Source organism: Gouania willdenowi, unplaced genomic scaffold (genome assembly GCF_900634775.1).
Source record: "Gouania willdenowi unplaced genomic scaffold, fGouWil2.1 scaffold_441_arrow_ctg1, whole genome shotgun sequence".
Classification (NCBI taxonomy): domain Eukaryota; kingdom Metazoa; phylum Chordata; class Actinopteri; order Blenniiformes; family Gobiesocidae; genus Gouania; species Gouania willdenowi.
Genome location: NW_021145203.1, coordinates 8,051 through 23,874, shown reverse-complemented (window position 1 = coordinate 23,874; position 15,824 = coordinate 8,051). Strand labels below are relative to the sequence as shown.

General features: G+C 36.0%; 1 long non-coding RNA gene across 1 annotated transcript; it reads left to right on the top strand.

Moving 5' to 3' along the window:
- The first annotated feature begins 4,451 nt into the window (after positions 1–4,451).
- On the top strand, positions 4,452–15,360 carry LOC114460478 (uncharacterized). Its single transcript, XR_003673646.1, has 3 exons — positions 4,452–4,511; positions 14,951–15,058; positions 15,255–15,360. It is a non-coding gene; the product is annotated as an uncharacterized LOC114460478 (long non-coding RNA).
- The last annotated feature ends 464 nt before the right edge of the window (positions 15,361–15,824 follow it).

Here is a 15,824-nt window from a genome sequence, read left to right as displayed (position 1 = left end):
CTTGTGAAAAAAGCCACGGTTAAACTAAAGGTTTAATAAAAGCATGAATGAAAGTAAAATAGATTATACAAAGACTCAGAATCCATAGAAAGGAATACGACAGCAATTTACTGATGGAAAACAAAAACCACATGAAAATATCAGAGTCTCTCAGAGAACTCCTAACTTAGCCTAAACATTCCTAGCAAGGAATCTGAACTTAACAGCAATTCAGGAAGTTTCTGAGAGCAACTCTGATTAAAGAGGGACAGAAATGTTGATGTTAGTGAGGAGGTGTGGTTGACCCTGTTACTGGGTATGTCTGCTAAAAGCTGTGATTGGTTGTTAGAGAAAGAATGGAGAATAAAATCAACTGGTCATACCTTGACTGCTTTAAGAAATGTGTAATCATGAATTTAATTTAATTCAACAAAATTTTATTTGTACAAAGTTTAACATGTTAAAACCTCATTCACATGCTGATTATTATATTGATTTACTTATTGTAGTTAACTGTCCACGATGGTAATTTTACCGCTATATGTATTTGATATTAATGTTGGAGCAGACACAGCTGTCAGTGATTACTGTGACTGCTGGAGCTCTTTTAAAAAGTGAAATACAAGAGTATTAAGTGGGAAACTGGCTCCTGGGATCACATCACAAGGGAAGAGGCAGAGCTGGAAACTCATTGCCCTGATAACTAATGTGTCGTTCCCTCTTCTGTGTGGGCACAAGATACGTGTGTGAGAAGCGCTGCTATGAGCTGCAATCAAAGCGAGGGCAAAGATTACAGCACAAACAAAGGAGTGAACAAATCAGAATAGTTTTATTGCCAATTAGAGTTTAAAACAATACAAAAGGAATGTTACTTGGTGGACAAGAAACACTTTATTAATAATAATAATAATAATAATAATAATAATAATAATAATAATAATAATAATAATAATAATAATAATAAAAATACAAGCCGGTAGCGTCTTATTAAATCACTGTAGTTAAACATACAGAGAATATCTCCGTCCTCTCCGTTTCTGTCTGTTTAAGATGCTTTTAAGGCATCTTAAAGTCTTCCTCAGTACTTCTAACAATTTTTCACCTTAGGAGCTCTCTTACAGCCTAAGATGTTTTGTGAATTACTTTTATCCGAAAAAAATTTTTTAAATTTGAGGAATTCTAAGATTTTTCTAAGAGTGACATCACTAAGAGCTACTTTTAGCCATAGGATGCTTTGTGAATACGGGCACAGGAAGGTATTGAATGACATCAGGAAAAATGAAGGATACCCAAGTAACCTTACCATCAAAAAGGACATACTGTAACTAGTAATGAAAGACAGAGAACAAGTTTAATATTTTTTTTCTTTGACGGTGTTGTTAATTGGCTCAAGAGTTAGAAGTCAAGACATTGTAATGATTTTAATATGTTGTTGGTTAAAATTATCATTGGGTGTGCAGTGAAACTTCTCACAGATATTTGTAACCAGTCACTAAAAAGACATTGTTTTTCCAAAAAAAAAAATGAAAACAGCTAAAGTCATCCCCACAGACACACACTCTCACACTACACACCTGTTTCTCTACTGCCACAATTCTCTAAAACACTGGAAAAATCATTTTATAGTAGACGAGATGATTTCATTACAAAGCATGATGTACTGTGTGAACAACAATATGGCTTCAGAACTAAAAGAACAACATCACTCACTCTCATGGAACAGAAAACAAACAATACACATTCGGGGTATGTCTAGACTTTAAAAAGCCTGTGACTCTGTTAACTACCAAATTAAATGTAGTGACCTGAAATTGTGTTTATTTGTACTTACCTTGTTTGATGAAAAATGATGAACTTATTTGCCTTGTGTGTTATGTTCAAAGGTTTTTCATCTTTCTTGTCACTGGAAAGAATAAAAATAAGAACGAGTGAAATCCTGAGTCTGGTGAAGTTCTTCCTTTTTCAAGTGTGTGAAACCAGGACGTTATAAAGACACTTGACACATACAGTCACGGCCCTCCCCCGAAGGGTAAAAATAAAGAAAAGTGAACGTCTCTCTACAGGGACTGGGTTCCCATCGTTCACAGTGAAGAGATGTTCAAAAGACTGGATTGGTTGGTCACATGACTAGCTGCACCCCTCCCAGGCAGCATGTGCATGAAGTCTTAACTCTAATCTCATAACAGACATGTCTGGACCAGTGTGGTCTCCTCACATGCTGGAAGACAGCAGAGATTTACCATCCAATAGAATAGAAGAAACGCTGAAAACCACCACACCATCACTGTTTAGTCCTTCAGAAATATTCACTGTTACATTTTGACAACATTCAAAGATTTGCATCAATACAATTGGCCCATAGAATGTGACATCACTGTGCACCAGCACCTCCTAAGAACTTCGTACAGTTGACTTCTGCTGTGACAACTAGAAGCACACGAGCCTCCACCAGGGGGCAGTGTACCATAGCCACAATCATCCTTCTCATAGAAAGCAATAAAGGAATGGAACGAGCTCACAACACACCTGAAAAGTCAAAGTGAGTGTTTTCTGTTCACTGTAGAACTTCAAAAGTGTCTGTGGAACAATCAAAGCTGCTCACACGGACACTGAGGTGGACACTATGTTTGAACCACATGACTTACAACTTACCAACAACACATTCATGTGGATTTGATGAAATGTACTTTGTGTATTGAACTGATGGTTATTGTTTATCAATAATGAATGAGAGGATGTGTTTGTCCAGGTGTGTTACTGTAAATGACAGGTGTGGATGTCATGTACAGGTGTGATGCTGTTCATGTGTGTGCATGTGAGAGTGCATGTTCTGACTGTTCTTAACTCATTGTTCTTGTACATTTTACTATTGTTATTGATTGTATGTTATTGTATGTTTTATACAGATGTAAACTAGCTGTTTAGCTATAATCTGGTGGAGAACATCTGTCTTTTTATCAGCTTCATGTCTCTATGCAGTGTCCCTTCAAAATAAGACTACATAAATATATCCTAATAATACTATTATAACTTCAGTCAGCTGATCCTGTCTGACACTCCCTGCATTCTTCTCTGAAGTCACCTGATCACCAACAGGCTCATGCATGTTTACTTTATCAGGAACTATTTTCAGGTGTGTGTGTGTGAGTATTTTCAATGACCTATTTCCCAGTGGTACCCTGGGATTTCCTTTTTGAACTAAGTGTCTTATGTATGAAATAGTGTGTAGTGTGCAGGAACAAGTGTGGAACAGAGATGTAACTAAAGTGCAAAGCACTACTTTAGTTTAAGGTTTAGTAACAACAGCTTTAATTTATGTTAGATGGAAATGATCCAGAGGATAAAATCTGACATATTTCCATATGTCATAAGTTGATTATGTAGTGTCTCTTTTCTAAATCAATCTAATGAATAAATAAAGGATGAATAGTTGAGAATAAAGGACATCCCTGTGTGAAATATAGATGAAATGTGTCCATTGGTGATGATTTTAGTCCAGCCTTTGTTTGAACCCACTTCATAAATAGTTACACTTAAATATATAAATACATAAATACAGCCACTCTAACTGATCAAAGGCTTTCCAAAGCATCTAAAGCAAATCTGGTCCTTTAGAGCATCTATTTCTAGTGTTTATTGTCATGTACACAGTAAGGAAATAAAGGGTATTTATTATTGTAATTGGTATTAATTGAATTTGAACTTTAGTAATTGAGAATATAATTGTAATTGACTTTCAGGGGACAATAATAATTGAAATTGAAAAAAATGGTGGTCACTGTAATTGTAATTCAGTCGACATTAAACATGGATAATTGAAGACGTAATTGTAATTGAAAAATGTAATTGACTCCAACCCTAGAAAGTGAAACACCCATTAGGGTGAATAAATCACTATTTTCCATTTGGTTGTCATGGCAGTTTGAGTATTCTTTGATCCATTGATGATGGCTTTTTATCGCACGCGTGCACGTCAGTAACCCAAGGTTTACATACTCAGGGTTGATTAACCCACTTCATACCAGCTGTAATGGAATCAGATACAAAGAGTTTCCCATTGTGGGGTATGTTGACCCAGAGTTTAAGGATAGACTCAGAGTTTGTTAACCCGCCTTTATGGAACACACCTCAGGTGTAAAGCCTGATCTGAAGTGTGTTTTTAATGTGATTATTATTACTAGGACTACATTCAAATCTGAAAAGGCTCTGGAACAAAGACAGGTTTAGCTGTTGGTGTATTTAATTACAGTAACTGGTGATGCATCACAGCAGAATGAGGGTAAACTGGTTTCATATGTTTTATACTGGGAAGGAAAGAGGGCGTGGAGGAGTCCTCACCTCACACACACACACACACACACACACACACACACACACACACACACACACACACACACACACACACACACACACACACACACGCACACAGTCACAGAACAGACACACACACACACACACACTGATGAAGAACTGACCAACATCTGAAACAGGAAGGACAGCAGACCTCCAGGAACAAACTCTGCAGAGAAAAGGTTTGAGTCTGTGTGAGAGAGAGATACATTTATGTATATATAGATATTCTGTCCATGCATGTATGTATATATATATATATATACATATGTACATGTACTGTATGTATATATGTATGTACGGATGCACATGTGTGTCTATATGGATATATGTTTTTATTTTTTCGTTTTACAAATTCATAGACATTATAATATAGTAAGTGTGTGTGATATTATAATAATTATAATGTTGTGCTATTAGAGGGTGAGGGGAGGAGCCAACAACAAGTTAATAATAGACTAATATGTGGGGGAAAGACAGGGGCGTAGCACCACATTTTGGGCCCTGGGTACAAACCATCTTGTTGGGCCCCTCCTGTAACTTTTAATATGTACACTTTTTTCACCTGGAAACTATACTAGTATTATTATATAAACTTTCTTTTTTCTTTACATTAACCCAGAAGTTCCAAACTTTTTTTGGGTCGTGACCCCATTTTAATTTCACAAATGTCCAGCGACTCCAGAGACATTTTTTTTTCTAGAATTAGTTTTTGATCATGTTTATTAAAGTGTTTTATTAATACAGAGTAGCCAGGATTAGATATTTATATACTGTATTTTATTTAAACTAGATTTATATATTTGAGAAAATGTATGTAGGATACAGTTATTTGATATTTATTGTGTGTGATGTGTATTTGAAAAACAATAATTAAAAAAACTTTTTTTAAAAATAGAATTTTAATCTTTTTTTACCAACTTCTATTTATTTATTTTTATTTTTTACCAATTACTAGACATTTAAGCCCCATTCTAATTCCAGGCTGACACCACATCGGGTCCAGACCCCAAGGTTGAAAAATACTGCAATAACCTAATAATCCTGGTTGTACCATTAGTACTGTTTTAAAGGGGGGTAGGGCCCTGATGCAGCATGAATAACTGTGTTTAGTGCAAAACTGTGATTAATAACCAGCTTATGTTTGCACAGGGCCATTTTCATTCACATATAAACAATCTAAAATTGTTTTAAATGCATCTTTGTACATATATATATAAAGCAAATTCAGACGTAAATATATATATATACACACATACATACACGTACACAATAGATTGAGAGAAGAGAGGGAAAATGAGAGAGAAAAAAACATAATTAAATAAAAATACATTAATTAATTAATAAATAAAATAAATTAAAAAAAACATTATAAATAAAAGGAAGGGGGATGAATGATAGTTTCAACCTGGAGCCCAGCACCCAGGCCCATCCACAGGTCTCCTCTATACCTCCTTTTTCTGTTTTATTTTAAATCAACGAAAGACTATTTGGGAAGTAAATATACATTTTATTGTGTGGAGACAGATTAATTTACCTGACATATATCTATTTTAATTCAACATGCCAGCTAAATATTTATGCTTGATATGTGGCAAGAATTTAGCAATTAGCATGTGTTGACTGACATTATGTGTTATCAAATTCAAGTTATTATTTTTTTTATGGAGCCCTTCAAATACATTATATAAAAATAATATTCTTTACATAATATTTGATATAATTTTAACTGTATAGCATTTTATACACTATGCAGGGCCGTGCAGAGGTCTTTGGAGGGGCAGGTGCTCATAGTTTAAAGGGGGCACATGGAGCACTATTGATAATAATAATAATAATAATAATAATAGCAACACTAAATATTCTGATATATAAACAAAAATAACAGCGTAAGTGTTGCTAAGCAACAGAGGCAATAATCATAATAACCAGAATCATACACAATGACAACAAGGGCGATTGTGAGATAAAAAGAATAAAATGAATGGTTGTAAATGTACCAATAAGTGTTTGTGTGAGGTTTAGTGGATAGTAAAGGAGGTGTAGTGGTGATGTGGTTGATACTCAGAGAATAAAACTACAAATAAATAAACTAAAATTACTTATGGATAAGGGAATAAAGGATCATAAACAAGATATTTAAGATACAGCTGAGATAGATTAGGTGTGTAAGAAATCTATGAGCGAGAGCCAAATGGAGGGTATTTGGGGGTGGGGTTCTTTTTCAAAAGCAATGTGATCTGACAGAAGGTTCTTCCAGTGGGTGATGTGTTTGGACTTTATAGATAGTATATATACTGTATGGATATATGTAAAACACTACATAACCTTTTCCCCCTTTACAATACTTAGAACATAATTGTACATTTTGTTATGGATACAGTATTTATAGTGAAACTCTATTTTTAATATTTATTCTGTTTGTGTGAACATCGTTCTATGTCACACTTGGTTTGACAACGTAAACTTGTGTGTGTGTGTGTGTGTGTGTGTGTGTGTGTGTGTGTGTGTGTGTGTGTGTGTGTGTGTGTGTGTGTGTGTGTGTGTGTGTGTGTGTGTGTGTGTCTGTACGGGGGTGGATCCATTCTAAATTCATGTACAACAGTCCAACGAACGTGTTCTTGTTCTTCTGCTGCAGCTGCCCGGACGTAAAACCACGAACCGTAAACCCTTTTTAGCATATTCTGCCTTCTTATTTGTACTTTCTACTTTTCATTTTACCTCTCTCCATTTCTGGCAACCCAATTTTAATCTGTTTACAGACATGTTGGCAAGTCACGGTCTGAACTTCTAGCGTTGACTCAAGTCTCTCTTGAGCATGCGGCATGGGCAATACTAACTAAAGGTGGAGGGAGGGGCGTGACGACACACATATTGACACATTTTTGAAAATAACTTGTTAGGGGGGGAAAACCATCAGAGCAACATGAAGGGCCTCTAGTACTGAGTGACAAAAAAAATAAATAAATAATAATAATCAGAATTTTATTTTTTGGGAGGATTGGGGAGGAGGGCCCCCCGCAGGCCAGGTGTAATTGCTCTTGTTGCAACCCCCGCAGAACCGGCCCTGTTTACCACCACTAAGTGTGGAGTGAAAGAATAATGCCTTAATTGTGTAAAGTGACTTTGAGTGTCCAACAAAGCGCCATATAAAATGTATGTATTATTATTATTAAAACAGACCACCATTTAGTCCGGTTGCAGTCTGTGTCACGACACCCGTCCAAAGAGTGACTGTAGAGTTACGCTCTGAGTCAAATCGTTGCTGTGATTGGACAGGATGCAACACTTAACACACACACACACACTTACTGACGTGCACGCGTGTTCGCCTGCAGGCGTAAGCACCTAATATTTTTTTCTGTGTTAACATGTCACGTAGACAGTTCTACATAGTAAAGGTCACCTGATCGCCATAGCTTCACTCACGCCATACCTGCCTCTACACCTAACTACTTAGATTAGGTAGTTTTAGATTAGTTTGGCAGGTACACTTGTGTTAGACTGGTACGCATTAATTTAGAATGGATACACCCCCCGTAGTGTGTGTGTGTGTGTGTGTGTGTGTGTGTGTGTGTGTGTGTGTGTGTGTGTGTGTGTGTGTGTGTGTGTGTGTGTGTGTGTGTGTGTGTGTGTGTGTCTGCGTGTGTGTGTGTGTGTGTGTGTGTGTGTGTGTGTGTGTGTGTGTGTGTGTGTGTGTGAGTGAGTGAGTGAGTAACTTCAATTTGATAAGACATAATGTCAGTCAACACATGCTAATTGCTAATCTCTTGCCACATATCAAACATACATATTTATCCGACATGTTGGCAGGTAAATGAATCAGTCTCCACACAATTAAAATGTATATTTACTTCTAGAATAGTCTTTCGTTGGTTTAATTATCTTACCAGGGATTTAAAACTTCAGGTTAACCACAAGTGTAGGAAAGTTAATGGTCTGTAGATGTTTCAGGAGGTGAAGTAGGAAAGTGCTGAGTCATTGCATAATGTGATTTATTTTTAAGTTAACAAATTGTTATATCATGATTTTATTTGGTGTCAAAGTCATTAATCATTAATGACCTCTGTAAGAAAATAATTATTTATTTCAATATTATTTTAAAGCTATAGGGAGCCATTACAAAAGAGTCAATGGGCCACATAAGGCTTCAGAGCCACATGTTGCAGACCCCTGGTTGAGGATAATTAATTAACCTCATTTTAATCATTATCACACAACGTTAGCCAGTTGTTTAATTTGACCTTCTGTGCTAATGCTAGTGCTAGCACTGGTGCTGCTAAGTATGTCACAGACACAGCTTACTTGAGTATAACACCGTGTTATGTGGCCAAATGTTTGGACATATTGGTTGTGTTAGCGCCGTTAGCCACAGATCCTTCTAGCAGGAATTACAGGTGACCATCCCAGAGGTGTGGTCTGTGATTTAGGTCAGTGATTCAGCTGAATTGTTCATAATACAGTGAGCAGGTTACACGTATTCTATCCTTTTATGTCTTTATTTGCAGGTTTGGTGTTGAAGTAATCCAAAAGTAATCAGTTACATTACTTTAATATAGTGATACTTAGAGTAAGTTACTGATTCCATTTTTAATAAATAACTTGTAATTTGTACCGAATTACTTTTTAAAAGTGACCCTCCCAACCATGACTACATATTCACTATTGTTACTATTAATATAATCTTATGTATCTTTGATTTTCAAAAAGTTTTATTCCCCCCATTGTATTTATTATTATTATTATTATTGTTATTATTATTATTATTATTATTATTATTATTATTATTATTATTATTAGTAGTAGTAGTATTAGTATTAGTATTAATACTATTATTATTAGTACTCGTATTAATATTATTATTATTAGTAGTATTATTATTCAAATTATTATTATTATTATTATTATTATTATTATTATTATTATTATTATTATTATTATTATTATTATTATTATTATTAACGTCCTCGGGGTAGATGCTTGGGTGGTGGGGAGACCTCATTGGCTCTGGGTTAGTCTCCTCCTGCTAGATGTCGAAACCATCATTGATCCCTCTTCCTTTTATTTATAATTTTTTTTTTATTATTATTAATGAATGAATGAATGTGTAAGTCGTGTTAGTTATACCTCCCCCCCAAAAAAAGAAATAAATAAATCATTTAACAATAACCAGCCGCCCCTTAAATTGTAGCAAAAGTGTGTCAAAAACACAATATTCAATAAACTATTAAAATATAGTAGAACATATTTATAAAATACAATTAATGGATATGGAGTCATTAGGTTATTGCAGTTTTTTCAACCTTGGGGTCAGGACCCCATGTGGGGTCAGCCTGGAATTAAAATGGGGTTTAAATGTCTAGTAATTAAAAAAATAAAATAAAATTTAATAAAAAGTAGATGAAAACTTTTTTTTTTAATTATCGTTTTTCAAATACACATCACAGACAATAAATATCAAATAACTGTTTCCTATACGTAAACATTCTCAAACATATAAATCTAGTTCAAATAAAATACAGTATATAAATACATAATCCTGGCTACTCTGTATTAATAACACACTTTAATAAACATGATCAGAAACTAATTCTAGAAAAAAATGTCCCAGGGGTCGCTGGACATTTGTGATATTAAAATGGGGTCACGACCCAGAAACTTCTGGGTTAATGTAAAGATAAAAAGAAAGTTTATATAATAATACTAGTATAGTTTCCAGGTGAAAAAAGTGTACATATTAAAAGTTACAGGAGGGGCCCAGCAAGATGGTTTGTACCCAGGGCCCAAAATGTGGTGCTACGCCCCTGCCTTTCCCCCACATATTAGTTTATTATTAACTTGTTGTTGGCTCCTCCCCTCACACTCTAACAGCACAATACCATTATTATAATTATTATAATATCACACACACTTACTGTATTATAATGTCTATGACTTGTAAAGTCAAAAAAATAAAAACATGTATCCATATAGACACACATGTGCATCCATACATACATATATACATACATACATGTACATATGTATATATGCATGGACAGAATATCTATATATACATAAATGTATCTCTCTCTCACACAGACTCAAACCTTTTCTCTGCAGAGTTTGTTCCTGGAGGTCTGCTGTCCTTCCTGTTTCAGATGTTGGTCAGTTCTTCATCAGTGTGTGTGTGTGTGTGTGTCTGTTCTGTGACTGTGTGCGTGTGTGTGTGTGTGTGTGTGTGTGTGTGTGTGTGTGTGTGTGTGTGTGTGTGTGTGTGTGTGTGTGCGTGTGTGTGTGTGTGTCTGTGTGTGTGTGTGTGGGAGCAGCTTCAGGTTGGACTGGTTCTACATATTTTATCCAGTGAAGTAATGGGTGTGTTAGAGTCCCAGCATGTGACAGTGGGTGAGACACGGTTTCTCACACTGTGCCACGGCACCAATCCGGTATTTCACCGCCGTCCGGTAGTTCACACCGGTTGCGTTTTGAGTGCGCCGCGGTGCTCTCCGGTTGAACAACTGTGACGTCACGAGACAGAGCAGTTCTCATGATATTTATATAATCGCACGAGAACACAGTTAAATGTATGTGTTATAAACACAACAATAAACAGATAAACAGGTCAGTGTTCCTATAAAGGAGAACAAGAAGGTTGGACTCTCTAAATTTGTCATAGACACATTTTTTATCAACAACCAACAGAGAAGAGATAAAACTGCACCAGTAAAACATGAACTAAATCAAAGTTGCTGCAGTTTACAGTGAGTTACAGTATGAGAAGAACCAATATAGTGGATGTGAATTTGTTTTTACACATTATGACGTTTTGGTGATGTATTTACTTGAAATATAATCTGAAGTGTTTTATTTTGAAAAATAACCTGATATTTTATTGCCAAGTACGTGCTTAATTTCCTGTTTAGCTTCATTTGCTCTGTGCTGATTGATGTGTCGTGCTCCGGTGTCCGCCAGAAATAGAAGTCCTGCGTATATCTGGTGGAGAAGACACGCACCGCAGCGGACCTGGTGGAAATTAACACATAGACTAAATGGAAACCTATCAGCTCTGGTGACGCGGCGGTGACGTAACGTAGTGGAGCCGCATCCAGTGGAAATTGGGGGTGAGACAAAAAACAACTAAACTAACCAAAATAAAAACAACAATAATTGAACTTAAACAGCTGCAGCTTGAAGACTTTAGTACAAACTGTAACTTTGATACTAAATAGAAACATTTAAAGTGGCTCTAGTGATAATTTAGCTCATCAAGTATTTTTATTATTAACACTAAAATGTTTTACTATTGACATTAATATTTTGTGAAAACATCCAAAACTTCCAGATTTAACATTGAATAATAAAATATCAGTAATGAACACACATCAACATCAAGGTAATCCTAATTGTATAAAACACAAACTGTGACATCACTCTATACATTTGCAATAAAATACACAGTTATCTTAAAATGATGTTAAACTACAATGAAATATATTAATAGGCCACTGTTGCCATGCAATCAATGTTTTTTTGTGAAATTATTTATTTTATCTCTTTCTGTTTAGTGCTAGCTGCTAACAGCTAACCCTCTGCAAGCTGCTAACAGCTAATGCTCTGCTAGCTGCGAACAGCTAACGCTCTGCTAGCTGCTAACAGCTATTGCTCTTGAAGTGTATCAAAGTATTTAACATCCTGATATTAAAAGGTTTTTACTCTTTTGAACAAAGATGAACTGTTTCTTATACATCACAGCAAAGAGCTTAGAGGCCTTCATTTTTGAGTCAGTGTACCACTGAGATATATTTAAACTTGGGGGTCAAACAACAAGCTCCCTGTTTCACTGATTGATAGGTTGTCTTTTTCTCATCTTTTTCTAGAGCAAGGTGATTCCATATATGGTGATGAGATATGACCCTGTAGGATGACCTTTCTCTTGTCTATATAGACACTAGCTCATAGCATAGATCATACTTGGACTGCATTAAGAAATGTGGAATCATGAAAATAATTTAATTTGGCAAAATCATATTAATTTGTGCACAACTTAAATCGTTTGAAGCTCGTTCACATAGCGATTATTACCATATTTTCCAGCGTAAAAGATGTTTTTTTTTTTCATTCAAAGTTGAGGGTGTGAACAATGTGGGGACTTCTCTCATTGTAACACCATGATTGATCACATGATCAACCAAAGTGGCTCAGATCTCATCAGAGATTACAGTCCTTTGCTTTCCTCTTCCTCCTCCTCTTCCTCTCACTCCTCTGGCTCCGCCTCTGTTTCTAATGTTGGCATCCATTGGTCCAAAACAGAAACACTCACCTGTTGTCCTTTTATGCTGAAGCTCTGATTGATAATTATAAACCTTTGTGACAGATGTTTGGTCATGTGATCAGTCAGTGAGCATAGTAGAGGGGTGCATGAGTTCCATGTTGTGGTCATTGTGTCTCAAATACCAGTATTTATGTTGAACAACTGAGAAAAACTGTAACTGTGATTGTCCCAAACATCCTGGTGGTGTAAAGCCTGATCTGAAGTGTGTTTTTAATGTGATTATTATTACTAGGACTACATTCAAATCTGAAAAGGCTCTGGAACAAAGACAGGTTTAGCTGTTGGTGTATTTAATTACAGTAACTGGTGATGCATCACAGCAGAATGAGGGTAAACTGGTTTCATATGTTTTATACTGGGAAGGAAAGAGGGCGTGGAGGAGTCCTCACCTCACACACACACACACACACACACACACACACACACACACACACACACACACACACACGTGCCTGGTGCCTCATAATAATGTAGTAGGACTGTGCAATAATGCCATGGTGTTATATTTTTATTCCTTCTATTTTGATATGTCTTTCTGTATTTGATTCTTATTTATTGTCTGTAGGTTTTGTGTAAATTGACTCTGTGCATCAGATGATGTGTTAGCAGCTTATTTATGCAGCTTGGAGTCCAAAAGTCATTTACCTACAGGGACACCACAGTGTATCGTGTGGTATCTTTAGTGGTTTCCATGACAATAAGGCAGTTGATGATTGACTATTGTCTAAAGTCTACACTCTGCGTGTGTGTGTGTGTGTGTGTGTGTTTTATTCTTCTTTAATCCTGACATTTCTCATTGTTTACATTGTGTTTAAGTTTTGATATATTTGTAGTTTGTTCATTTCTCTAATGGTGTTTGCTTTGTCGCTTCTAAAAGAGTTTCAAGTAGATAGTTTATTAAATTTGTAGTTTTTATTATTATTATTCCCTCTTTCTTTAACTACTCCTGCATTTTCAACACATTTCAACAAGTTTGGTGTCAAACTGTTCAAATAATTTAATTAATGCTGTTTTAAATAATGTCTAACTTTTCATCTCTTTTTTTTAAACTATTTAACTTTTCATTTTTCATCCACATTCGAATATTTTAAACCCTCAACAGTGAACTTCAGCTGTTCATCCATTCTTCAACTGATTTCAACCTTTAACATGTTCATCTGTCTGTTCACTTTCAGATAAAACAATCAACCCATTTTGGCTTTTAGCAACTTTTTCAATGCTAGGCAAGTGCTAACACTAGGCTAATGCTAATGCTAAAGCTGATGTTAATGTTAAGCTAATACAGTGCCAGCACCTGCATCCTCATTTATATTTTCTTCAGGAAATGTATATATTCTACTTTTCATTGTTTAGTAGTGAATATGTTGTTTTCTTTTCCCTGGGATCCTCAGCATTATCTCCTCTTCTTCATGGTTAGCCTTAGCACTGATCATCTTAAACTCTGTTCATTATCTTCCTTTTTTGTATGAATGCAGTTTTTAATGGTTTTAAAAAGCATTAGTAATAAAGTCACTTTTGAAATTAATATACAGGCCTGAGTGCCTTGTGTTATATTTCGTTGGGTGAAAGTCCAAAGGTGGCGTTGTCCTCCATCTTTGTCCACATACTGGTGTCACACTGTATGCACCAATCTGATTTTTTCACCTCCGATACCGATATCTGGTGTTTCCTATTGGCTGATGCCGATCCGATACATATATGAATTACAGTCAGTGCAATTAACAATGTAAAATTAAATAATGAAGGATCTGAAATTGAGAGAAAAAAAAAACAGCTTAACTAGCTTGGTTGGTAAACATTAAAAAGAAACAGAAATCTTCTTTTTAAAATGGTTTAGTAGAGCATTTAGCGTTAGCATTGCATTTAACGTTAGCATCACAGTATGTAGCATTTAGTGTTAGCATCACAGCGAGTAGCATTTAGCGTAAGCATTGCATTTAACGTTAGCATCACAGTAAGTAGAATTTAGCATTAGCATCACAGTTTGTAGCATTTAGCGTTAGCATCAGTGTGTATCATTTAGCATTAGCATTAGAGTGTGTAGCGTTTAGTGTTAGCATCAGAGTGTGTAGCATTTAGCGTTAGCATCACAGAGTGTAGCATTTAGCGTTAGCATCACAGAGTGTAGCATTTAGCGTTAGCATCACAGTGTGTAGCATTTAGCGTTAGCATCACAGTGTATAGCACTAACTCTCATCCAGTCAGTGTGCTGTTAAACTTCAGAGCTCCAGATATTTGTTGTGAAACTCAGAGCTTTGACATCTTTTATCTTCTTTAATGTGTGTTTACACTCTTTACCATGATACTCAGGTAGCGCTGTCTGTCTCACACTCATATCTTCAGCTCATCATCTCGTGACGTGGAGATGGGTCAGGATTTGGTGAAGGAACAACATGAGATCCAGACTGAAGATCAGAGGTGAGACCACGTCAGAGCGCAGCACTCACACCTCTGTACATCAGTGTTAGACTGTGTGTGTGTGTGTGTGTGTGTGTGTGTGTGTGTGTGTGTGTGTGTGTGTGTGCGTGTGCGTGTGTGTGTGTGTGTGTGTGTGTGTCTGTGTGTGTGTGTGTGTCTGTGTGCATGCGTGCGTGCGTGTGTGTGTGGGTTCAAGGACCAGGAAGCAGCTCACACCTGGACCTGGACCCAGCTGTGTGTCCTTTAAAAGTGACCAGTCCATGAACAAAGGCATGAACTTCAAAGGTGGTCCATCTACTGACCCACAGTGAGTCCACATAAAGAAGGTTGCTGGTTGTCTTCCTGATGGTCCAGGGGCCTCATTTATTGATCCGTTCATAGAACTGGTTCTAAATACGTTCAGACCAATGAAATGTAGAATGTGCACCAGTACAAAAAGAATCAGTATTTATGAAGCGTGTGGACAGAGGTCGTACACACAGCAGTGTTGATTAATCCCACCTGTTCTAAAGCTAGCACATGTGCAGGATCATTTGCATTTATTGTTTTTTTTTCTCCATATTTCATGACTTTTCCTAATTTGATATAATATATTAAACATAAGATGATCATGATGATATTTACTCATTGTGATGAACACATATTACACACATTGGTGTAAAACGTGTGTGTGTGTGTGACTTTACATCTCCACACCTACAGAGTTGATACATGACATTGTAAAGTAAAACTGATATTTCATTTTTTCATTTTCAAACATGTGAAA